This window comes from Mustela nivalis, assembly GCF_964662115.1.
Source record: "Mustela nivalis genome assembly, contig: HAP1_SCAFFOLD_44, whole genome shotgun sequence".
In the NCBI taxonomy this organism is placed as follows: Eukaryota; Metazoa; Chordata; class Mammalia; order Carnivora; family Mustelidae; genus Mustela; species Mustela nivalis.
This window is the reverse complement of record NW_028136546.1, coordinates 1,537,196-1,564,268: the sequence shown is the minus strand read 5'-3', so window position 1 is coordinate 1,564,268 and position 27,073 is coordinate 1,537,196. Positions and strand designations below refer to the sequence as shown.

Here is a 27,073-nt window from a genome sequence, read left to right as displayed (position 1 = left end):
TCAGCTCGGGTTATGATCTCAGGGTCCTTGGATTGAGCCCCGCATCGGGCTCTCTGCTCCGCAGGGAGCCTGCTTCCCCCTCTCTCTCTCTCTCTCACTGCCTGCCTCTCTGCCTACTTGTGATCTCTGTCTCTCAAATAAATAAATAAAATCTTTAAAAAAAAAGAAAAGAAAAGTAAAACATTAAAAAATAAAATTTCAATGAAAAAAATTATTTAATTTTTAAAAAGGTTAAAAATAGCAGAACCATTTTTCTTATAACTGGAAAATACACTGTATATACATCTATCAAAATAACTTGTCATGGGGGAGCCTGGGTGGCTCAGTAGGTTAAAGCATCTGCCTTCGGCTCAGGTCATGATTCCAGGATCTTTGGATCGAGGCCCACATCGGGCTCTCAGCTCAGCAGGGAGTCTGCTTCCTCCTCTCTCTCTCTGCCTGACTCTGCCTTATTGTGATCTCTGTCAAATAAATAAATAAAAACTTTTATAATAAATATTTGAAAAATAACTTGTCATGTCTGGAATCAGGAGCATATGGAAAAAAATAATATCTGAGGACAATACTTCTGCCATGTTTTGTGCCTTGCTAATATTTTTAAACAGTCAGGCAAATTTTAGCCTTATTGAAACACCTGCTAAGATACCTGCAGTGCCTTTTGGAGCCCTATGACTATAAAAATTAATTGCAAATATTCAAAATGTTTACTATGGTGTCACTATTTAGGGCCACCACCAAGTATGTTTCAGAAGTAAGCATAACTGTTACTCTTCCATAAGGCAAAAGGGCATATTTTCAGGAGTTCCATCTGCTGTACCAGGAGGTGAATCAAGTAATGATTTTTGTCTATAAAATAATTCACTTTTCAATCTAACATTCCTCATTCCACATTATAATAATAAAAACTAGGAGGAGACTAAAACAAACAAACAAATACAACTACAACAACCAGCTTTTCCTACAGTGGAAAAGTAAATATAACCTTAGGAGTAGCCTAAAATTTATTTTTAAATATTTTAAGATAAACGTTTTTGTTAGAAAACCATATATTTTATATTACTAAGAAATAACAGGCAACGTTTTATTAACTTCTAAAAAGTCTAGTTACTTGTATTTATCTATTAACTCATCTCTTTATGAAGTAGAACATGATCACACCTCTTGTATCTACCCAAGTTTGTATGCTTTGGTTGTTTTATGTTTGCTATTTCCTTGCTTAATTTTTACAATATTTGATACATAATAGTATCTTTAAGTCCATCTATGGTTTCACAGAATTTGTTTGAACTTCATAAAAATGTACCATACTTTTTGCACTGTCCTTGTTTTACTTCTCTATTAGCTTTCCAAGTTTTATTCACTTTACAGTGTGTAGCTATCATTTATTTTTACTCCTCCATAATGCTATGTTTACAAATTTGTGTTTATCTGTACTTTTAAAAATATCTTAATTATATACCATTTCTCATCTCACGTAACACTCATGTTACTTCTACACTTATCAGATATTATGTAACTGAAAACCACAACTCAGCAACAATAGAACACCATTTTTCAAAATTAAATGGCTTACCAGAATTCTTTAATTCTATCCTTTATTTGTATTAGATGACCCTTTATTCTGGTATTTGGCATTGTTCATATGGAGGAAAGCTTATAAGTTGATATTCCATAAATAGAAGGATTTTTATGATCGATTAATTATTTTCATTTAGAATGCATAGAATATGGTTGATTTAATATTTCTTTCTTACTCTCTGCCTGGAACATAGTGCTATCTATGCAATAGCCACTAAAATATTAAGTTAATTACCTAGACTTTAAACTGCATATTAATAGGAATAGCATACAGAACTCTTCTCAGATTGGGACACCTGGGTGGCTCAGTCAGTTAAACGCCTGAGCCTTTAGCTCGGGTCATGATCTTAGGGTCCTGGGACTCAGTTCTGCAACAGATTCCCTGCTTAGCCGGGAGTTTGCTTCTCCCTCATCCTGCTGCTCCCCCTGCTTGTGCTCTCTCTCACTCTCTCTCTTACAAATAAATAAAATTAAAAAAATAAATTCTTCTCAGATAGCTAATATAGAATATCATCTTTGTATTCATCAAAGGGAAAGTGCCATATAATAATGAAATCCAGACTACTTCAAATTCACTTTTTAACCAGTAAGAAAGTACTGGAAACAAGCCAAAAATGTCTTCAATGAATTAAAGAAATAGATTGATTTTCAATATCTTAATGTTTCTAATGTTAAATTGCAAGATTTTTATACTAGATATCAGTGTAAATATTCATTATACAAGGATATTCTAAAAATAAACCTGAGAAAACTACTTGACATATATGATGACAAAAACCAATGTCAGTTTGGGTAAAACTTACAACACCTACCACCTGAAACTCTTGTTCTATATGGTGCCATCTTGTGATTCTGGGCAGCGGCAGTGAGCCACAGCTTCCAGTCAGCTAGAAGATTACAGGGGTGAACACCTGATATTCTTACAAGCATTCTATATATAGAACATATATATAGAATATATATATTCTTCTTTTTTTAGTGTAATATTTAATAAATTGCATGTGATATTTGATACTTTGTTATAAAATAGGCTTTGCTTAAGATGATTTTGCCCAAATGCAGGCAAATGTAAGTGTTCTGAGTATGTTTAAATAAGCTTAAGGTAAGCTATGATATTTGATAGTTTTGGGGTATTAAATGCATTTTCAATTTTTTATGTGTTTCTCTGTACATAGCCCCCTTGTAAGCTGAGGAACATCTCTATATGTATATGTCGCCTTGGTATGGCTTACATATTATTGGCATGAAACATCTAGAACAGTACGTGTGCCATAGAATTGTCTACAACATCAAACAAGTTTCTTGAAAACTTGTGCCAAAGGGGTTATGTCTTTAAGGATTCTTATTTCAGAAGGGTTCTCTCAAACGTAAGATTTTTCAGAAGTTAAGTGAAAATCTGACCAAACTAAACATTTTTCCATTTTCCCTAGTGAGCAAAGATAGCTAAAATCTATCTGCCATTTTCAACACTGTACTCAACGATTGTAATTCTAATTTAAGAACAGATTATTTATATCAAAACCACATGTTGGCCTAATCTTATACAATATTCATAAGTCACACTCAGACCCTTGGACACTTTTATTTGTTGAGTCTATATGGTACTACGGACATTCATCTTTTTTGACCTCATAGCTTCATGTATGTCTATACTTTTGAAAATACATGCATCATAGTTCCATTGTAAAATGTCTGGGTTATAAAATGTGCTATGCTATCAAAATGGTAATAAGAACATACAAATGACCTGATGTAATGAACTGGACCAGATTGCCAGATATCACATTTCATACCAGAAAGATTCAGTGGTAAGTTTTAAAATGGCCAGCTATACATTGACTGAATTATAACTCATTTAACTTCTTTCTTTGTGTACAGTATTATACATTAGTCAGTATTATAGTAGATAAGTACTTTGGACAGATGTAAATATGCTGTAATAAAAAATGTTTTTCTTCTTTCTTTTAGTCCTTTTTACTTGTAAGACTAGCCACAAATACCACGCCTCCCCCAAAATAATTTGCAATCCAAATTTATCTCTAAATGAATTTATTGCACAGAAAAATATGTATATATATATATATATACACACTTACAGAAGACATGTTCAAAAATAGTTACACAACAGCAGGGCCCTAAATGTAAGCAGTATAGTTGTTTTGTTTTGTTTTGTTTTGTTTTGTTTTGTTTCTTTTAAAAAAAGAGGTTATGTGAAATATTAGGATTTTATTTCCAGGCGTAGTATTTCAAGACAGTTAACTACACCTATGGTGTCAACAGCCTCTTGTTGGCAGTATGATTTTATTGGCTCCATGGAATAACAGCAAGAATTTACTATTTCTTCTTTCTTTTATGACACACACAGAAAAAAAAAATGACACATTTGCTCAAGACCAACCAGAATCATTTTAACCTATCAAAATTGATGGGAGGCCTTCACTGCCAAAGTCACTGCTGCGTTTTCACAATTCACTGCAGACAATCTGCTACTCCCATTATGATAAAGGAGAGAAGAGTCATAATCAGGGAAGAAAGCTAGATTAATACTTGTAATTATCATTGAATATTTAGCCTGCTATAGGTTTATTATTATTAGTGTCATTTGATAATTTTCTCTCATTTTATTAAACACAACTGTGAGTAATTACGCTACCTAATATTTCTCTGTATTGGCTGACTAGCTAGCAAACATTCATGAAAATATCCATTAGCCACACATATAAAATGCTGCATTATGATGCTGTTGAATCAGAACATACCACTACCTGATCCTGTAGCTCTTTGAGGATTTGCAAATCAATTAATTCTATGTTTATTGGATTCTTCCCATACAATTAGAAAATTTATAATCGAGTCCATGAACATTATTAGTTTTACCATTTTAAACCAGCAATCACACTTTGATTTTTACAACAAAAGCAGAAATATAAACACACACATTTGGATCAGTTTTCTCTTAGTCTGTCTGGACTTCAAAATCCTATTCCTCAAGATGATGCACACCAAAGTTCTGGATTAAACAAGAAATTAGATGGCACCTGAACACTTGGTTTAATATTCTCAAAAGGATTATGCAACTTCTTTCTTACAATATGACATTGTTTTACAAAGATCTACACTTTTATAATGTTAGTATTTATAATAATCAATAAAGTCAATTAATCATGATTAAAAATCAAACATAAAAATTTCTACTTTTTGCTTTTGCCCCCTCCATTTAGAACTTATTTATAGCCTGATAATTCAAAGGTCCCTATGTTTATGAAAATCTGGACAGAAATAGCTCTAAGATCCCATTCAGAACTTGATATTAATCTAAGTCTTTTGGCTCCATTTATCCTGAGAGCAAAGAGTAGGACAAAGGATTTGAGTACTGTTAGTTTATCTGGGAGATTATCCAAGGTAGAAAAGAATGGGAAAGTGATACAGTGAAGAAGCAACTTTGTCAAAGAGGTACATTGTTGATATAATTGTTGTGGATAGAAAATGAAGGCTTGCTTTTACTGAAAGGTCCTGAGAAACTTCTTTAAGTTGTCCTCATGAAGACCTGAAAACTGACAATTTTACCTATGGTTCTTATTTCCACTTCACTGAGAGCTGTCCTCAGAGGACATTAACTCTCCTACACTTTTGGGTTGTGTTGGAGACATTCTAAAATGAGAGAGAGAACATGAGATGCTATCAGTGTTAAGTAACTGCAATTTCCATTGGAACTATCCACCACAGGTTTGGCTATAATCAGGTGTTGGGCCTTGATATCAGAGGGATTTGAGGCAGTATCATTTTAGGTTAATCATTATATCTGAAATTTCCAAAAACTACAACTGATGAAACTTTGATTATAAACCTATAAATATAACAATAAATCTACAGTATTCAAATTATTTTCATAGAAATACACAAACAAAGCATCAACTGATTAATATTTAAATGTTACAAAACACTGAACTGAAAGAATTTGGTCATATAACAACGTGTAAGAAGTAGAGCTTAGGTTTAGGTTAGAAGTCAGGATGCATTTGGGACTCAGTTAAGAAATTGAATGGAGGGACGCCTGGGTGGCTCAGTGGGTTAAGCCGCTGCCTTCGGCTCAGGTCATGATCCCAGGGTCCTGGGACCGAGCCCCAAATCAGGCTCTCTGCTCAGCAGGGAGACTGCTTCCTCCTCTCTCTCTGCCTGCCTCTCTGCCTGCTTGTCATCTCTCTCTGTCAAATAAATAAATAAAATCTTAAAAAAAAAAGAAATTGAATGGATGTCTGACTATCTTATAGGTTTGCTAAAAATCAGTGACTTTGTGTTCACGTGTGGCTATGCGGGAATTTTTAACTTTCTCTAAGAAGTTATTAGATTGATTATATAATGGCAGTAAAGGATGGGGAAAAGCAAAGTACAAACCCCATAAAGACAAAGACACTGAGTATGAGAAAAGAGTAATAGATAAGAAGAATCAATGCATTTGAGGAAAATGGGAATTGAAATACACAATGATTGTTGATTTTTTTAGATGCAGAAATCAAAACTAGCTTGCAAGAAGGAAATAACAGAAGACATGTTGTGAAAAGGCAGTAACGTGGAATAAAGGAGTAGGGAGAGCATATCAGGTAATTTGGATAGGAAGGAGTTAGGAGATAATTGCTTGATAAATTTTATATGGCCCACTTAAATGCACAGATTTCTCTTCTTTAAGTTATATGGAGAACAGGGTGTCCTTTCTCTTCCCTTTCAGAGCACCCGAGGTGTACTCTTTCAGACTGAAAACCTGAAAAGCTCAGGACTCAGTTGCTTAAGCACAGCTGAGAGGACATATTTCAATTAAGATTTACAGTTTGCTGTAGGTAGTAGACTGTCAACCATATTTTTCATTTAACAAGAAGACTACAGAGAGTGTTTTCTGGTGTTGGTTCAGAGTCTTAAGAAAGTCAAGTGAACTATCTTAGAGGTTTTCATGGCTTTTTATTCACAGTTGCAAAAATTGCCGTTGGAGTTCTCACTATTAAGCCCACATTTCTGGCAGAAAGATAGAGGTAAAAGAGAATGATATCTTGTACAACTGATACTTTGTCATATGGTTACAATGTAACTAGAAAAGAGACAATAAAATATTTGATGTTGTTTTAAGTTTCCTTGTTGTCAATCCCTCAGTGCTTTCTGATACTAAAGGAAAAAGTAGATGGATATTGACCTGGCAACTATCAACACCTGTCAGTCTCTCTTGGATAACCAATATCTCTATAATCTCTTCTTCCCAGTAAAAAAAAAATAAAATATATTCATAAACCACACTGTGCCATCTCAAGTTACTGCACCAAGATAAAATTACAATGATTTTCAGTTGTTCCAAATGGACAGAATACCCTTCCTTATGATATCATGTCTTATAAGATAGATAATTGGCTTGCTACCAATATACCCAGATGAGACTGTGGAAGAGACAGGAAAAAAATAATAATATTTATTTATTCCTTGGGTTGACCCTGTTTACACAGATGCGTTACTATTAGAAAAGGTTGGTTTGGGACATTGGAATGAATTTACTTAATGGGTCTGTATGTAATTGGGTTGGAGAAAATTTTTAATTTCTACAAAAATTATTAGAATTCTATCTTATTCCCTTTTGATAATTTTCACATGTTAACAAAGCCAACGTTTTTGTCTAGCAGACAAGATCTTAAATCCTAACAAAACTCAATTTTTTCCTTTTTTTTTTTAAGTTTGAGAGCCTCATGTTCTCTCATGCTGCTTTAAATACAACTCAAAAAAACAAAAGGAGCTAAATGGGGCAGTAAGCCCAGACTTTTTATTTTAATTTATTTATCTTATTTTTAATTAAAAAATTAAAGATTGTATTTATTTATTTGAGAGAGAGAGAGCATGAGTGGGGCAGGGGATGTAGCTGCAGAGAGAGACTGAGAAGTATACTCCCTAATGAGCAGGAAGCCCGATATGGGGCTCGATCCCAGGATCCTGACTGAGATCATGACCAGAGACAAAGGCAGATACATGTGCAAAATCCCTTTTTTTCTGGGAAACAATACTTTACAAGAGATGTTTGAAAAAGTACTGGGGAAACAACTTTAATCAGAGATACAAAAATTTAATTGACTTCTGTAAAGCTACAGGGATCCAAATGATGGGAATCCCAGGCCGTTTAGGTTGTGGACCACAGAGTATTCTTCTCTGTAATATTTTATTTTCTTCCGTGTCTACTAACTCCAGTCCAAGTTCACTGATCTCTTTTTAGATAGTGCAAAACATGGCAAAGAATACCAAACAAGTGCCCAATATTCTACATTTTTTACATCATTTCTAACATATAGAAGTGTGTTATCAAGGCTGGTTCTGTGAACAAACCTAGTTATGCTAAAGTGTGTTTTGTTCTCCAAAAATTAAATTCATGATTATCACACAATTATAAAATACTTGTGTCAAGAATTTTTATTCAAAAATTAATAAGAGAAGCAGATATTAAAACTAGTTCACATGGTTATTTGGGATATAAGCAGAGTTGTGCAGCAGAAGTGCTCTGGGCCCATAATTTGGGTTATAGAATTTATGTTTTCTAATGAAAAATCACTAACTTGCATTATTGTTAACAAGAATCCTGTGCATTACCATCAGTTTTCTCCATTATAACCTCTTGCTCTACAGTTTGTAAATAACTTTGTCAATAGCAAGCTAATAAACGGGGTGACTCCAATGGATTGAGATAATCTCCAGAGTTTCTGCTACATAATGAACAGGACTCCATTGAAAGGACACCTAAGAGTTTATTTTGCCCAAAAATTTGATCACTTTTTTCACTGTCCTTACCTATTTTCCAAACCTAGTTCTTTTCAGTCTACAGACAACCCTGTATCTGACTGACTTGTTAATTCTGGGAATGTCTTGCAGATTAATTTGCTTGCCCGAGGTGGTTCCTCTAATTGATGTCTAAGAACCCTAATTAGTTAAGAAAACTTTTTTTTTAACATTTTGATTGCTACTTATTATTATTATTATTATTATTATTGCTAATATCTCTATTATAAATAATTCACAAGGGCATCCTTCTGACAAAAGACAAAGAGCTGGCTACTAGTAGAAAAAGTACATTTGACTCTGTCAGTGAAAGTGGTAAAGGGATTTGAGAAAATAAGGCAAAGCAGTGGAATTATGTGTTAAAACTTTAAATATTATAGACACATTTACTTAATTTCTAATACTGCTTATAATTAAAAAAGATGTTTTCCATGAACCACGCATTACAACAAATATATTGTTTATACAGATTAAATTTTCATCAAAAGGGACGCCTGGGTGGCTCAGTTGGTTAAGCAGCTGCCTTTGGCTCAGGTCATGATCCCAGCATCCTGGGATCGAGTCCCGCATCTGGCTCCTTGATCGGCCGGACCCTGCTTCTCCCTCTACCTCTGCCTGCCATTCTGTCTGCCTGTGCTTGCTCTCTCGCCCACTCTCTCTGATAAAGAAATAAAATCTTAAAATAAATAAATAAATTTTCATCAAAAAATTATAAGTGTATTTTTTTGTAGGATCATGATAAGCATTTTGCAGATGAGAAAAGTGAAATTTAGAAAAGTATGTCTCTTCAAATCCCTCATACAATATCTGGCCTAGATAGAAGGATATACTATCACAATTGAGGAAGATAATTGAGATTACTTAAAATGATAAACTTTACTGTATAGGGTTTTTTACAAGTTTGCCACAGATTCACATTTTTTTAAAATATATATCTATTTGTGTAAAGAGAATGCACTGAGAAGTAAAAAGATAGTGATATATCAGTGCTACCAACTAATGGCTATAATATCATCACCTTATTTATGAACAATGAAACAGTGTGTAATATTTAAATAAATTTAAATAAATTCCTATTTATTTTATATATTTATAAATTTAAATGAATTCCTATTTATTTATTATTAAAGAAATTCCTCTAACAAACAGTATGTTTTGAAGGTTGCTAGCAGGAAAGTGTTGTACGACATGGAAGTAATCAGAAAATGTGATCTAAAATTCTGCTTTCAAGGGCGCCTGGGTGGCTCAGTGGGTTAAAATTCTGCTTTCAAGAAGCTATAACAGTAAGTACTGAGCATTAGCTATTATATGCTATGGATGAATAACTGAAATCTACATTTGAAACTATTGGTACACTATATGTTACCTAATTGAATTTTAAAAAGTTAATAAAAAAAACCACTATTTTATAAAACAATATTCCCAACAGGCTCTTTTGCTTTAAAATACTCACTTTGTTTCCTCTCCGAGAGAACACCAAATGGCGGATGACGCCGGTGCTGCGGGAGGGCCCGGAGGGCCCGGGGGCCCTGGAATGGGAGGCCGCGGCGGTTTCCGCGGTGGCTTCGGCAGCAGCATCCGGGGCCGGGGCCGGGGCCGGGGACGTGGTCGGGGCCGGGGCCGAGGCCGCGGAGCTCGCGGGGGCAAGGCCGCGGACAAGGAGTGGATCCCCGTCACCAAGCTGGGCCGCCTGGTCAAAGACATGAAGATCAAGTCCCTGGAGGAGATCTATCTCTTCTCCCTGCCCATCAAGGAGTCTGAGATCATCGACTTCTTCCTGGGAGCCTCCCTCAAGGACGAGGTTTTGAAGATCATGCCTGTGCAGAAGCAGACGCGCGCGGGCCAGCGGACCAGGTTCAAGGCATTTGTCGCCATCGGAGATTACAATGGACATGTCGGTTTGGATGTCAAGTGTTCCAAGGAGGTAGCCACTGCCATCCGCGGAGCCATCATTCTGGCGAAGCTTTCCATTGTCCCTGTGCGGCGAGGCTACTGGGGGAACAAGATCGGCAAGCCCCACACTGTCCCGTGCAAGGTGACTGGCCGCTGTGGCTCTGTGCTGGTGCGTCTCATCCCCGCCCCCAGAGGCACTGGCATTGTCTCGGCCCCTGTGCCCAAGAAACTGCTGATGATGGCTGGTATTGACGACTGCTACACCTCGGCCAGGGGCTGCACTGCCACCCTAGGGAACTTTGCCAAGGCTACTTTCGATGCCATCTCCAAGACCTACAGCTATCTCACCCCTGATCTCTGGAAGGAGACTGTGTTCACCAAGTCTCCCTATCAGGAGTTCACGGACCATCTTGTGAAGACCCACACCAGAGTCTCTGTTCAGAGGACCCAGGCTCCAGCTGTGGCTACTACATAGTTTTATACAAGAAAAATAAACTGAACTAAAGCTTGAAAAAAAAATACTCACTTTGTAATGAGAGTCATTACTTTTGTCTAGCCAAATCTTATAGCACTGTTTATCCCTTCCCTGCTTTATCCCTTCCCAGTATCAATAAAGGCTCACTTGGGTTACCTAGAAGCCATGAGAAAGCTTGTAATAGATCTGGCTGGTTTTCACCAGCAATTTGACCACCATGTGCACAGGGAAGTCTATTGATAAAGGCTTTATTGCAATAAGTTGCAAATACATGGATGATTTTGAATTCTCTTTCTTGAGGTCTTGTTTCATGATAATAAATTTAGGGTGGCTTATTGGAATGGATGTTATTAACATATCTTCATAGTTATAAGCACATGGAATTGTAAAATAGATGAATGAATGTGGCATTACTGACAACTGTCCTCATTTTGAAATCAAATTACAGTGTACTAAGATGAGGAAGCAAAGCAGATTTGGGATTATGAGTGAAATAATTTTAAAAAGTATTAGGGGTATGATCGGACTATTGGGTAATTCAGTAGAAAAATGTCAACTGATTGAGATTCTGTGTTCCCTGATTTCAGAGAGAAGTTAAGATAAATAAGTAACACGAGGAGACTAGGAAGCCAAACATAAGTGATAATTTTGTGCCAGGGTGTGTTTACATCTGTTTATCTTCTTGCTTTACCACTAAGGTTGCTCCTAGAGGAGAGTTTAAATATGTGTTGGAGCTAATCTCTGTGGATTACACAAGAAACCACATCCTACAGCTCTCCCTGAAACACCCCTTATGATTTCAATGTAATTTGGTTTTTGCATTTTTAGAAATAACAAAATACTTTGCAAACTCATCTACTTTATTACCATCACAAGTGAGTCAGCTGACTCCACATTTTAACACAGTGACAGTCACAGAGGAATGGAGGAATGAGTAGAGTTATCAATATATGTGCTTTTAAGAAGTATGACAGGGTAGCAGCTATTTCCAGGAACCAAAACATGGGTCAGCAGCTGTGCAGGAAAAGTGATGGAATAAATGACTCATTTCAGAGGAGTTCTATAACATATTAGTTCTATAATGTATCTTCAGCCCCCAATTACCCGCTTTGATCTAAAGATAAGGATTTACAGTTAAGGTCCCATTTATGATTTGACTGGTAGGGTCTGAATCATGTTTACTATTGTTTTGACTATTACTTGAAGCCTATAGTAGTACTTGGGATATGTGTTGTGTATTCTGTGAACATGTGCTATTTTTAGATTAGATAATTTCTGTCTCGAACCCCTGTTCATTTGTTTGTTTTTGTTTATTTGATAGTGGTTTCAGTAAATGGATATATCTGAAAAATTGCAAAGCCACTATTAAAACAAGTTATTATTATATATAGCATGGAATTGCACATTCCTCCTTTGAATCCGACAGAGCTTCACCATATCCTTAACAATTTGGGAAAAACATGCTATTATTTTTCTTTATAAAATTTCTCCTGTTAGGCTGTGATGGTTGTCATCAGCAGTAACTCCTCTGAAGGCTTTGTCAAAAGAGTTGAAAAAATTGGAAAGGTGTGTGAATGAAGCTGTTTGTTGAATATAAAGAAAAGAGCATTGAAGTACAATTCACACTCTTACTTCTCCTTCTATGCTTTCAGATGTTTGTCATTTGAAAATTTTGCTTCTAGAAGAGATGCCCTATATAATTCTTACTTTAAGGAGCAAGTTGCTTTTATAATTTTTTTATTATTCTACCATTCCAGTATTTCCATTTAAATTAAATTCAATACCATTTAAAAAAAATCAAAAGTGCAGCCAGTATTCAATTCCTGGGCTAAATAATTTTAGAAAGCTTTGTGTTATTGAACCTACAGGGTTTTTCTGTAGTTTTAACTCTTTCTTTCTGTGATTTTTCCCATTAGTCATGTAAGTGACTGCAATATAACAGACATTGAGGATAAAGAAGGACTGAATAGAACAATCCTTGGCCTCATGAAGTTGAGAATCTAGCAAGGGAGTCAAACAATTCAATCATTCAGAGACAATTTATTGAGTGCCTGGCCTAAGATGAGCACAACAAAACCCCAGCCCAGAGGAATCATTTTAATGGGAGAGATAGATAATAGGTAAGCCAACTTTAAAAAAAAAAAAACATACTGATTTTTCTTTAATAGAGATGCATATTTGAACTAAATAAGCACATTTTTAAAAGAGCAGTGATTGAGAAGAGGTTTTTTAACTGAGTGGTCCAAAAGGGCCTCCCTGGAAAAGTCTGTTTTGAACAGATTTCTGAATAATATCAGCTAGGAAGCTGCGTAAAAATCTCAGGGATGGGTGATTTTTCCAGTCGAAAAACTGTAAAGGCTCCAAAGTCACAATAGAGCTATAAGTTTCTCTAATAAAGTAACTTCTGACAAAGAATGAGAAGAAATAACTAACCCAGGTTTGAAAGAAAAGGGACAGACTTTCTATGGAATTCATATTTAATTAAAGCTCTAAAGGACAAAAATACAATAGAGCAAAATTCTGGTCACGCTGATATACCTAACGAAAGTTCATAAACAAGGTGTGGGTAGCAAAGAGTGTGTGGGAATGTTGGTAAGAACAGTGGGGAAGAGTCATCCCTGAACATGTTCTTAAATGAAGCAATTCTTGGGTTGTTTTAAAGGGTAAATTGGAGTTTGCCTAAGTGATTAGAGAAGGATGCCTCAGCTTATGGAAGTTCAAAGCCATAAAGATGTGATAAACTACTGCAGATATTTTCATGTATATTTGTTGTTGCTTCTAGTAATGGTGATCTAAAAACTCCTACTTAAGACAACTAAAAATCCAGACAAAATAGCTTTTAAAGTTAAAAATATCAGAATGATTATAAAAATAAGTGAGGGATTACTGGGCCAAAATACGAAATACAATGAGAGCCTAGAGATATATGCCCTGAAGCCATTTTAGCTATGAGAGCATTTAAAACTGCTAAAACACACTGAGCTCTGTTGTTCATAGACTCTTGATACTAGAGGAACAAAATTCAAAATCCAGCAGCAATCAAATTTGAGGACTTTGGTATAACCCAAATTTAACTTGAGATCCCCAAAGCACAAGGAGAAGCAGAAATAAGACTATAGCCTACCTTGCCTTCTGTGTAAACTGAGAAAGTCAATCACTGAATTTGGAGTATGATTGTCTTGTAGAGTCTCAGATATAAGAGAAAATCCTGCCAAGGAGGACCATACCATTATTATAGCTCTTAATTATCCCTACTCAATAAGAGTTTCAAATATAATGTCTTGAACATAGCAAAATGTAACAAAGCACACAAAGAAAAACCATTAACAAGATTTGATAGACAAAATGGGATTAAGTATGATGTTAAAATGATCAATAAAGATTGTAAAATGGCTTGATTACTCTGCTCAAAGAAATGAGAGGGGAAGCAAATTGAACCAAAAACTGACACTAAAAATGATATTGAGAAAGGTTTTATAAATGAACAAATGGATACTCTAGAACTTTAAAAATATGACAGCTAATTTAAGGTACCACAGGGGTGCCTGGGTGGCTCACTTAATTAAACCTCCAATTCTTTTTCCTTTTTTTTTTTAACACCTTAATTTTATTTTATCTCTTTCATTTGGCTCAGGTCATGATGTCAGGGTTGTGAAATAGAGCCCAGAGTTGGGCTCTGTGCTGAGCCTGGAGTCTGCTTAAGATTCTTTTCCCTTCTTTTTCTATCCCTCCCTGCACTCTCACTTGCTCGCTCTCTCTTGCTTGCAAATAAATAGATAGATAGATAGATAATAGACAAAGAAAAATAAAAGCAGATTATGAAAATAAATATAAAGATTTTGAAATGAAAACAAGTTCAAAATAAAATAGAGAAGACCTACACAGCTTAAAGTTCATTCAGAAAATCTACTATTAAAGAAGTCAGTATGACACAATGTTAAGATATCAAAAGATTTGAGCATGCACTTTACAGAAAGGGTAATCCAAATGGCCACTCATATATAAAAACTGTTTATCTTTATTATGAATCTGGAATTAAATTAAATTAAATTAATAATAAATTAAAACCTAAAATGACCTACTATTACACACTTACCATATTGGGCAACAGTAAAATTGCCTTGCAAGAATGTGAAAGAATGAAAGTGCCCATAATAAAAACATTTGAGGTAAGTTGGACAATATTTAGAAAACTTAAAAATAAAAATAAAAATTTGGTCCATTCCTAGAAATACAACATGGAACTAAATGAATATTTTCACCAGGATATGCAAACAGATGATTATAGCTATTTCATTCATAACAGCAGATCAGTAGTGGTCTATTTGCACAATGTTACATTAAATAAGAGAGAATATTAACAAACTGGGAGGAGGGGCTAGGTTGTTATCAGAAACAGATCTTCTATGGTGCTGATTATGTTCTATTTCTCAAAATCTTTAAGTTAAAAAAGTTTTCACATTATATCTAGATAGATAGATGATAGATAGATATCCCAGAAGCTGCAATGCTAGGCTAAGACCAGGCTTTAAAGGGCTTTTCTATACTCTACTAAATACTTGAAACCATTCATTATATCATAGCTCAGTGTTCAAATCTCCATTTGTTTCCTCAGTTTCCTAATATTTACCTTAAGGTGACCTGATCCAGACTTTTGATCACCTTTGTCTAAATATTTCTATTTTAACAAAGTCCTTTTTAACACTGAGAGACTAAAACTGAGAAAAATACTCTTTTATCTCACTAGAGTGGAAAATATATAGTTACCCATTAACTAATGATATCCATGTCTACATTAGATCAATGACATTTTTAATTCTTGGGAGCTTTTGGTTAAATGAAATTTTTAAGCTTCCTTTAAATGAAGCTTTAAGCCATCACCACATGAATAAAATTAGAGAACCAAATGAAAACAGGCCAAGTATTTACAGAGTAATAGAATGTGCAATGGTAAGAGTACAATTCTGAAATCATAAAGCCTAAATTAGTGTGATGCATTTTTGCTACCCATGTAATCATAAACCAGTTATCCAAATGTGTTAGCCTCAGTTTTTTCACCCATGAAATGGTGATGATAATACTTATTATGCTGCGTTGTTGTGTGTATGTGATGAAGCATGGAGCATGAGAGTCTCATATTCCATGCTAAAATGATAGCTATTTTTATACTTATAATAATTCTAGTAATAGTAATTAAATTGTTCAAAATGGTAATATTCATTTATATTGAGGCATTGTATTGACTATTCATAGACACATTTACCAAAATAAATTTCATTTTACTTTACCCCCTCTGAGGATATATAATCCCTAATTCAATATGAATCTCTTTATGAATAATAATTATCATAATAAATATGCTGATTTGTCTTCTATTTGTTTTTAGGGAGGTATCCTTTACTGTTGAACATGAAACTTAAGCAAGTCTGTCTTATTCAAAATTTGCATGCTGTTTTCTTATGAAACTAGATTATAGAGTTGTATGAAATAAATTCATGCAGTTAAGACATTGATGTTTGGAACACTGGGTGGTCAGTTTAGTATTTCAAAAGAAGATTTTAAATTTAAACCTTAAAACTGAGCTCTTTCAGCCTTATTTATAGACCATCCTTCATGTTTCATAAGTACTCCTCCATTGTAAACTAAGTAATACTTTTTGTCACAGTGTATATAATGAAAATGGATTTTATATTCTATTATTTCAGAGTTAGTTGCAGTTTTTACTGCCTTAATTCCTTTTTTGAAAAATAGATTAATTCTACAAAAAGTTTTTTCCAGGTTTATTGAAAAAAATCGACATATTTGTAAATTTAAGAAATGATTTCTTATAACATTGCAAACCTTTAACATTGTGTAAATTTTGTACAATTTGATAAATTGGTATACATCTTTATTGCAATATAATCTACATAAAAATGTTAATACATCTACTATCTCGTATAGTTGCCACTGTTTTTTATTCATTTATCATAAGGAATTTTAAGATCTACTCTCTTAGCAACTTTTATGTATATAGTATAGTAGAGATAAACTTCAGAGGTCTTGTGGGTTTTGTTCCAGACTGCCTCAATAAAGTGATTATCTCAATAAACTAAGTCAAATTATTATATTTTTTGGTTTCCCAGTGCATATAAAAAATTATGTTTCCCAGTGCATATAAAAAATAAAAACTATACTGCACTGTTCAAAAGCATTATGTTTTTAAAGAAAAACAATGTATATACCTTAAGTACACTAGTTCTGAGTTTTCAGTGGGTCATAATTACTGATCACAGATCACCATAACAAATACAATAATAATGAAAAAACTTGATATATTGCAAGAATTACCAACATGTGACAAAGAGACACAAAATGAACAAATGTTGTTAGAAAAATGGTGGCAGCAGACCTCTTTTATACAAGATTGCTATAAACTTTCAACTTGTAAGAATGTGATATATGCAAAGTTTATTAAAGGGAAGCACAATAAAAAAAAGTATGTATATCTTATTAACTATGATCATCATGCTGTACATTAGATCCCCAGAACTTTTTCATATTATAGTTGCAAGTTTGCACCCTTGGACCACCTTACTCCACCCCAGGTTCACCCCTTGTCAACTCAACTCTAAGTTTCCATTAGTTTTCCTTTTCCTCAGATTCTGTATGTAAGGGATATCATAATACATAAATTTAAAAAATATATAAAATCTTTGAAATATTTCACTTAGAATAATACCTTCAAGATCCATCCATGCTGTTGTAAATGGCAGTATTTCTTAATTTTTCATGGTTAAGTAGTATTCCGTAGTATATATTTACCATACTTATTTTACTCATTCATCCATTAATGGATACTGAAGTTATTTCCATCTCTTGCTTAGAGTTAATAATTTTATAATAAACATAAGAGTGCAGATATGTCTTTGAACAGTGAACTTCGTTTTCTTTAGATAGATACCTAGAAGTGGGATTACTGAATCATATGGTAATTTTACTTTTAATAATATGAATAATCTCCATACTGTTTTCCATACAAATTTATATCCCTATTACAGTGCATAAGTTCCCCGTTTTCCCCAATATTTACCAAAATTGGTTAGTTTCAATTTTTTGGTAGTATATATTCTAATATCTTGCTGTGTTTTTCAGAGGTAAACAACAACAACAACAACATAAGGACTTTGCCCTGAGATTTTTACGTTGAGCACTTTTTAATGCTCCTGTTGGTCATTTATATAACTTTTTTGAAAAAAAAGTCTATTGAAATCCTTTTGCTATTTTTTTAATCATATATTTTTTTCTATTTGTATCTGTTGGTTATTAACCTCTTTTCAGATATAAGATTCGTAAGTATTTTCTTACATTCTGTGGATTGTGTTTTCATTCTCTCTCCCTTTTTTTGGCAATGCAGAAACGTTAGTTTGATGTAATACCATTTATTTATTTTTGCTTTTTTTGCTTGTGTTTTTGGTCTGGTATCCAAAAAACTATTGGCAAGACCAATGTCAAGGAGAATTTTTCCTATGTTTTCCTTTAGGAAATTTAGTTTCATGCATCACCTTTAAGTCTTTAATCTATTTCAAGTTCAGACTTATGAGTGATATAAGGTTCCCTTTTCATACTGTTTATGTGACTATTCAGTTTTAAATATCATTTATTGAACAGACTATCTTTCCCCATTACATATGTTGGCCCCTGTCAAATATTAGGTGACTGTATGAAAGGATTTATTTCTGGACTCTCAATTCTGTTCTACTTGTTTATTGGTCTGTTTTTATGCCAGTATACTTTATTGTTTTGAGCATGAGGGCTTTGTAGTATAGTTTCAAATCAAGAAGTGTAATCTCCCTTCTTCATTCTTTCTCAGAACTGCTTTGATTATTTGTTGTCTTTCATGGTCTCATATAAACTTTAGGATTCTTTACTTACTTCTGTAAAACAATAATATTGGATTTTTTTTAAGATTTTTAATTTATTTATTTGACAGAGAGAGATGACAAGCAGGCAGAGAGGCAGGCAGAGAGAGAAGAGGAAGCAGGCTTCCTGCTGAGCAGAGAGCCTGATGCGTGGCTTGATCCCAGGACCCTGGGATCATGACCAGAGCTGAAGGCAGCGGCTTAACCCACTGAGCCACCCAGGCGCCCCTAACATTGGATTTTTGATAGGAATTGGATTTACAGATGGTTTACGGTAGTATGGACATTTTAACAATGTTAATTCTTACCATTCATAAATATGAGCTATCTTTCCATTTCTGTCACCTTCAATTTCTTTATCAATGTCATAGTTTATGGAGTACAGATCTTTCATCTTCTTAGTTAAATCTATTCCTAAGTATTTTATTATTTTTGATGCTATTGTGAATTAGATTGTTTTCTTTATTTTTTCAGATAGTTCATCATTAGAATGTTAAAATGCTCCTGTCTTGTGCTTACTTTGGCAGCACATATACTAAAATTGGAATGATGCAGAGAAGATTAGCGTGATCACTGAACAAGGATGACATGACAAACTGGGAAACAGTCCATAAAAAAAAAAAGAAACAAAACAAAATTCTTTTCTTTTATATATTGATCTTGTATTTGGTAATTTTACTAAATTTGTTTATTCAAATTTATTGTGAATTTTTTAGGATTTTTTAACATGTAAGTTCATGTTATCCAAAAAAAGAAAATTTTACTTCTTCCTTTTTTTTTTTTTTTTTTGGAGTCTCTTATTTCTTTGTGTTCCTTGTTTCTCTGGCTAGGACATCCACTACTGTGTCAAATGAGAGTAGTGAAAATGGACACACTTGTCTTTCTTCTGATCTTTAAGGGGAAAACTTTCAAAAGTTTTGATTGAATATGAGATTAGCTCTGGGCTTGCAATCTGTGTTTTTTCTTTAATGGGTTTTTTAAATTATTTTTTAAAATTTTTTATATAATGTGTTTTTATCCCTAGGGGTACAGGTCTGTGATTCACAGCACTCACCATCACTCACCATAGCACCTGCCCTCTCCAATGTCCATACCCCCACCATCCTCTCCCAACACACCTCCCCCCAGCAACCCTCAGTCTGTTTTGTGAGATTCAGTCTTTTATGGTTTGTCTCCCTCCTAATACCATCTTTTTTTATTTTTTTTTCGTACGCCCGAAACTGCCTATGTTGCATCTCCACTTCATCATATCAGGGAGATCATATGATAGTTGTCTTTCTCAGATTGATTTATTTCGCCAAGCATAATACCCTCTAGTTCCATCCACGTCATCACAAATAGCAGGATTTCATTTTTTTTTTGATGGCTGCATAGTATTCCATTGAACATATATACCACATCTTATTTATTGATTCATCTGTTGAAGGACATTTAGTTTCTTTCCATAGTTTAACTATTGTGGACATTGCTGCTATAAACATTTGGGTGCATGTGCCCCTTCAGAATGCCACGTTTGTATCTCTAGGGTATATACCCAGTACTACAAGCACTGGGTCATAGGGTAGTTCTATTTTCAGCTTTTTGAGGCACGTCCACGCTGTTTTCCAGAGTGGTTGCACCAGCTTGCATTCCCACATACAGTGTAGGAGGGTTGCCCTTTCTCCACATCCTCGCCAGCATCTGTCATTGACTGACTTGTTCATTTTAGCCATTCTGAACGGTGTGAGGTGGTATCTCATTCTGGTTTTGATTTGTATTTCCCTGATGCCGAGTGATGTGGAGCATTTTTTCATGTGTCTGTTGGCCATTTGAATGTATTCTTTGATGGAACATGATAGTGAGCTTAGGGAATCACCAAGTTAATGAAAGAGGTGCCTCTTGTAGGTGAAGTAAGAGTGAGAGAAAGAAAAGAGGGCTTATCCTAGATTGGAGAACTCGGGGCTGAAAAGGACCCTCATCTGGGAGCAGAGAAAGTGGTCCAGAATCAGAGGCACAGAGGACTCCCAACACCTTCCACAGAAGCGGAGCACCTAAAGACATAGTGCCATTACCCCTGGAAAATCTAGGCATGGAGGTATTCTCTTTAGGCAAATAGGCATCGGAGAATAGTTTGTCCATAGCCCAGTCACTGACTTCAAGAGGAAAAGCTATAACAGCTCTCGAAGCAGGCCGGATAGCTCAAGCAACAGCAGCCAAGCCAAAATCCTTATCCCCTGCATTTCTGAACAATGACAGAGCAGCAGTTCTGTCTAGAACCAGGAGGTATTCAGAAGTCAATTGTTGGGTCCCGGGTTGTGTCCATCAGTTCAGACGCGGCCTTCAGATCAACTCATGATTCCAGGGCTTTGGCATTGACTCTGTTCTCAGGTTCTCTGCTCAGGGGCAAGTAAGCTTCTCCCTCTCCAGCTCAACCCCCTGATTGGGATCTCTCTGCCTCTCTATCCAAACGTGCATGTGCATGTTCGATATGATAACAAAGACAAAAACAGTGCACAATAATTGACTGGGGCCAAAGGATGTTTTATTGAATTTGGACCTAGGTTCCTATGGAGGGCAGCCAGGTATAGAGAACCTCCCACCATCCTAAAATGCCCGACCTTCGCTTGGAGCTTCCTTGTTCATTCTCCTGTTCTTTGCCTTCCTGGATCTCCTCACCAACCTGCAGCATCCGCTGTCTGTCGTGCTGTACTGACCCCTTGTTAACACATTGTGCATCCTCTCGGGGCTCCATTGGAACATGCCCATCTTCCTCAAGAGGCACTGTTTGCTTATCACATGTAACCATTTGGGGGATGGTCATGAGAGGGTGAAGGCAGGCTTGTGCTGCCACATCTCCATGCAGTTCCACAGAGGGTAGCTGATCCACCATGAGGGAGTGCTCAAGGTTCTTCCACATTCGAATCCTCTTCAATGCGTCCTTTTGCACATACAAGTTGTCTTCCTGAAATGGGCACGGAAGTCTTTCAGATGGCTTCATTGGGCTATGGGTCTCTTCCAACATGCTCTCCGTTGGCTTCTGTGGACTCCAAGAACATGAGTCCGTCCTGGACCTAAGGTTCTAGGGTGTAGACTCTGCCTTGGATGCATGGTCTTTTTGGAAGATTGGGAGGCCTTGTTGGCACCGTTTCTGGAGACCATTGAGGTACTCGTGTGCTTTCTGTGGAAGACTCCAGACATGTCTTTGGCACGGTTGTGGGGGTTCACTTTGAGCTTCCCTTGGGTGGACCTTTTCCTGTTGAGATGCTCCATGATTTGGTGGGAGGGTCTCACCCTTACGCAGGGCTCAGATTTCCTCCCCTGAGGCATTGCTTGCGGTCTGTTAGTTTCTTGGCTTGTCGTTGCTAAGATGGAATGCGGCATCTTGCCTTTCTCCGAGGTCCAGAGGGCTGGTGCTGACACTCACGACCAAATACTATGAATTGGGCCATGGAGAAGGTGACACCGACTCGCTTCGCAAACTGCCTTGGTGAGAGACCCAGGCGGCTCCAGCAGTTTGGGACGGCCTGGGGTCCTCTTGGCCCACCCATGACTACTCCAGTCAAGTGTAGTGATCAGGCCTGGGTTGATGAGGAGTGGTTGCTATGACCTCAAAGCTTTGTGACATCACAGATGCTGGCTTCACTGAAGCAGCTGTCCCTCTCCCATGACCTTGGTGTCCTATGGCTTTAAGTAGGAAGCCCCAGGAAGGACAAAACAAGAGCCCTCTGAACCTGATCAAGAACTCAGGATGTCTTGTGGTTTAATGTCAAACTTCCCCTTTCTGGAGACATAGAGGAAGGAAAATGACATTCAGTATACCTTCCTTTAGGCCAACATATCCCCGGAGACGGCAAGGTGTCCTTTTACACTACAATTTCTAGATATCTCAAGAAAAGGTGAGGTCGCAGGTATGAGCAGCTCTCCGTGGGGTTTGTCGTCCTGTGGGTGAGAGCGTACTTTGTCAGCGTCTTTTGCTTATGGGTCAGTGATGACTAAGGTACGGAAAGTCCCTTTCCGAGGTAAAAGGTGAGGGCATCGATATATGGTGCCGTCTGTGTCCTCGTCTCCTAGTGTTCTGAAACACGCGGCTAAGGGATGAGGCCTCTGTCTACCTGGCTTTCCCTTAAATACCTTTGAAAGTCTTTGAGGAGAGTGACCTTCTGCATCAGAGCTAACTCTCAGAGAGGTCTACCGAACCCGTTGTCATTATTAGTTAACTGTACTTGTTGTGGTAACGGGTATAGACATGTGGACCAAGACTCTTTAGTCAGAAGGAAAGGGACGGCGTATATAGACGGCTTGCAAGGCCCATTCGAGCAGACCTTTAGAGTGAGCCGCAATGCCCTTGCAAGGACTAGTGGATCAGGAAGTTTGGGTCCATTTCGGCACCTCAGTATTCCTCTGCCATCGAAGTGAATGAACCCCTGGACCTTGCCTTGACATGAATGTCCCATGCCCTGCTGTTGGGAAATGGAAAAGGCAAGCAGACAAAGGGAAATATCATATGGCTTCCCACAATATGTGCCTCGGGAGGAATACCTTGGCCCTAGTAAAGGAAGGGAATAATGAAGGGCAAGAAGTCAGAGAAGGAGACCCACCAGGAGTGACTCAGGACTCTGAGAATCCAGCTGAGGGCTACCGAAAAGAGAACTGATTAATGGGTGGTCAGGAGTTGTGGCATATATTAGGAGGAGCACTAGGACGTCCATGCAACTAAAGCATCCATGAATACTCTGTCAAAAATGGATGATGGATGATAGGCAGGCTTTCTCAACAGAACAGCAACAAGAACAACATCAATTCATAGGAAAACAATGTGGCCCTCTCAAAACCAAAGGAAGTCACAGGGAGAAAAGGAAAGAATTATATTGTTTATTATCTTTCCTTATTGAAATGACATGGGTGGGTTTCCTAAAATGTCCTTCTTTGAATTGGGTCTTTATCCATGTAAATTAGAGTTTACCCACCTCTTCCATCTCTGGATTTGATGAGAGGACATGACAATGCCTTCACTAAATACATAGAAGAGTGGCCCAAGCAAATGACTTGACCTGGCCTTCTGTGTGTTGGCAGGGGTTGGATTACTGCTTCAAAGGCTTCCGTCTAAACTAGAGAGCTGAGATTTTGTAGGTTTCCTGACCTAATCTTGGAATTTTCTATGTGTCTGGGAATTTATCCTTTTCTCTCAGTTCTTGGATTTGCTAGCATAAATGTGTGGCTATGCCTTTTCGGTTATTCTTTTTTCCTTGCTACCAGTTGTGATGTGGTTTCATACTTGCAACTGTGTGCTTGTCTCCCTGTTTTATCCCAGTAATGGCTTCTGCGGTTTGTTCGTGTTGTCAAAACTCAAGTGTGAGATCTCCTGATTTTTTTCCTATTGGTTTGTTTGTATTTCCTTAATTTTGATAATCACATGTCTGATTTCAATTTTTCTGTTAACTTTGGAGTTCGGTTTTTCTTCATCTTGTTCCTTCAGTCGTCCTTTTAGGTGGCTTTCTTTTTCGGTGGTTTTAAATTTTGGAAATGCACACATTTAACCCTATATTGTTTCCCCATAAAATGTTTTGGCATCCTCCTCTAAGTTTCTTAGAATTCCTTCGTTCGTGGCTCTTTCTTCTTTTCCTTTGGATTTTCTTTCTTGCATTCATTGTAGTTTGTGAGTGTGTTGTGTTTTCCACTTTTAGTGTCTGGCTTTATTTCCAATTTTAAAGTGATATCTTCCTGTTTTCATACCTTCGTGATCATAAGTGCACAGGATAGGTTTTGACTTCTCTTCCATGAATTACGACTGGATTTGGACTCGAGCTCATGACCTGCGATAGACAAAGTTAGGTCTGCTGCTGGGAAGAACATATCTTATTGTCCTCAGAGACGCAATCTTACTCATGGACCCCCAAAGTTCAGGTGGTCTCGAATGCCCATGTGGACGTCTGTTATTCCTTAGCACCTTCCCATCCAGATAATCTGTCCTGTGCTTAACCTGGATATCATAGTTGCCAACAGTATTGGATAAACGTCGCCATCTCCATTCCTGTGTGTTCATAGGCTTCCAACGTTTAGATACACCTTTTTTCATGGTGGATATGTTGGCAATTCTTCCAGGTTTCTGATGTTTTGATGCTCCATCAAGACAAAACACCTTCCGCTTAGCTTTTTTCTCTCGAAGGCATAAAATGACTCTCGCTGACTTAGGCACAAACACTTTGGCTCTCTTCTCCTTGGGAATAGCATAACCTACGTCTTCCCTGTTTCTTCACTTGCAAGCTATGAGTATCTTTATAGTCGAAGGAAATCTCCTATGGGCAACAGAAGGACGAGCCTGTTTAATATTTGCTGTTTTCTTATGGATGTTTCTATTTTTTTTTTTATTTGGAATTTCAACCACTGTTACAAACTGTTTGTATTGACGGGAGACTTTAGTCCTGAGTACTGAATGTATTATTGATAGGTAATAGTTCACTTTCTCATTTCGGTTGGCTTCTGACTTGGATTCTATTTGCCTTTCACCTATATGGTATTTTCTTGGGGTTGCTTCATTGGTACGATTCCTCGCTTCCTTCCCATATTTTGCATGTCTTATCTTTGTGTGTTTGCATGTGCATGTGTTAATGCTGTGTGGTGTGTGTGTGTTTCACATCACAATTATTATTAAAATACGAGAGAATGGAATTCGGTCTCTTGTGGGTAGCAATTCAATTTGACATGCCTTGAAATCTCACATTCCATTAGTTTCAGGAAATCTCCTTAAAGGAATGTCATCTCTTGTCCTCTTCAAGAATCCCGTGTTCTCACAAAACGGCCTTCCAACAAACAGCACCATTTGAATTCCTCATTAGATTCATAATGTTTGTCCCAATACCCTTTCTTTTTCGTATGTTTCTTGACTGTCATGAGTTAGTGAAATCGTCTGTTTATTGTCTTTCTGAGAATGATAGATGTGACAAAGTCCAATGCTCTCCGCAAGACTGCCATAAGAGACATGTGGAAGAATTCCTTCTTGCTTATGTCACAGTACAAATTGTGGTGACATGAAGACAGTGAGATGGTAGTAGTGTCTAATAACCTCAGGCTTCTTCAACCATGAAGGCAACAAAAAGATGACCACAACAACTGCAGTGGGGTGGAAATTGACCTGAAGCCTACAAGATAAACTCCACAGCGAAAGAGAACGGAAGTTGCAGAGATGATGGGAGAAGGTTGGAGACATGGCTCAGGGGAGATTTGGTTGGTTCGTGGATCAGAGGGCTGGAGTCCATGAAGAGGACCAAAGCACAGGAGAGCAGGGCACCCTGGGATCACACAAGGAACCTGTTTCCCAGTGCCGTTGACTGTGAGACGCAGAGGGTCTGAAGGGCACGAGTACTTGACAACACAAGTGTTGAGGGCTGAAGTTTTCCTATCAGCAGGCTTGGCAGACATCAACTTGAAAGAACACCATCTTTTTCCTGCATATGACACCAACAAGCGACCAGGAGCAGACAGCCTGGAGACAATGATCAGAGAGAGACAATACCAAGAGACGCAGTGGGAAGATGATGAGTCGTGGGAGTGATTCCGTGAAAGGCAGTGTTCGTGGAGATGACTCAATGTGGACATATTAAATTTTGGCTCTCACAACAGCAGCATCAAGACAGAGCTTGGCCAAGACAGGTATGTGAGGACAGAGACTCCCTAGCCAGCCAACACAAAATACCAACAGTGGAACACTTGGAGGATTGCCTTCCTCAGTCCAAGATGCTTAGTCCAAGGAGAACAGACTCTCCCATATGGGACGAGAAGAAAGCTTTGACCACATGTTCTCTTCTGAACACAGCATTCTGCAGGCCTGCGTTCTGTTGAGTTGGTATAGTTTCTCCTTTCACAGGCACACCAGAGCCCACCAAGGTAAACCTCAGCATATTCAGCCCGGACCCTAAAAACAACAAACGGCCGGAAAGGAGAGCTACTGCAAATGACTGGCCTCCAGGACAGGGTCAGCCACAACACAAACAGCAGTGGCATGCATGCCACATACACTCTCACAAACACACACACACGCATGCACTCAACAAACCCTAAGGGCGAGCCTTGGGTCACTCACGGATCACTTCCTCCTAAATAAATTACCCTCAGGTTAGAAAACAGAATGAGTTTAACGAATACAGAGAGGTGACAGAGACTTAGATCCAATGCAAAGATGGAAGAATCAATTGATTCCCAGGTAAAGGAAGAAGGAGTGATTACGACTAGGCAGTCAGAGTGAAACCTCTACATAGAGCACGCCCGATGCGGGATAGAAAGCTGTGGCCTGGATACTCGCTGTACATCAGAAAACATAGGAGATATCAGAGAGTCTCGAAACACAGAGATAAAACTGATAAAGATAAAAACACCTAAAGAACTCCTGAAGAGAAGATTGGCAGGAGACTGGATGCAAAGTTCAGGAACATGGTAGAAGTGGAGGATCCAA

At 37.1% G+C, this 27,073-nt stretch overlaps 1 pseudogene across 1 annotated transcript; it reads left to right on the top strand.

Annotated features, from left to right (window-relative positions):
• Positions 1 to 9,843: 9,843 nt before the first annotated feature.
• LOC309856973 (small ribosomal subunit protein uS5 pseudogene) lies at positions 9,844 to 10,788 on the top strand (annotated as a pseudogene). Its single transcript has one exon. The product of its transcript is annotated as a small ribosomal subunit protein uS5 pseudogene (transcript).
• Positions 10,789 to 27,073: the final 16,285 nt, after the last annotated feature.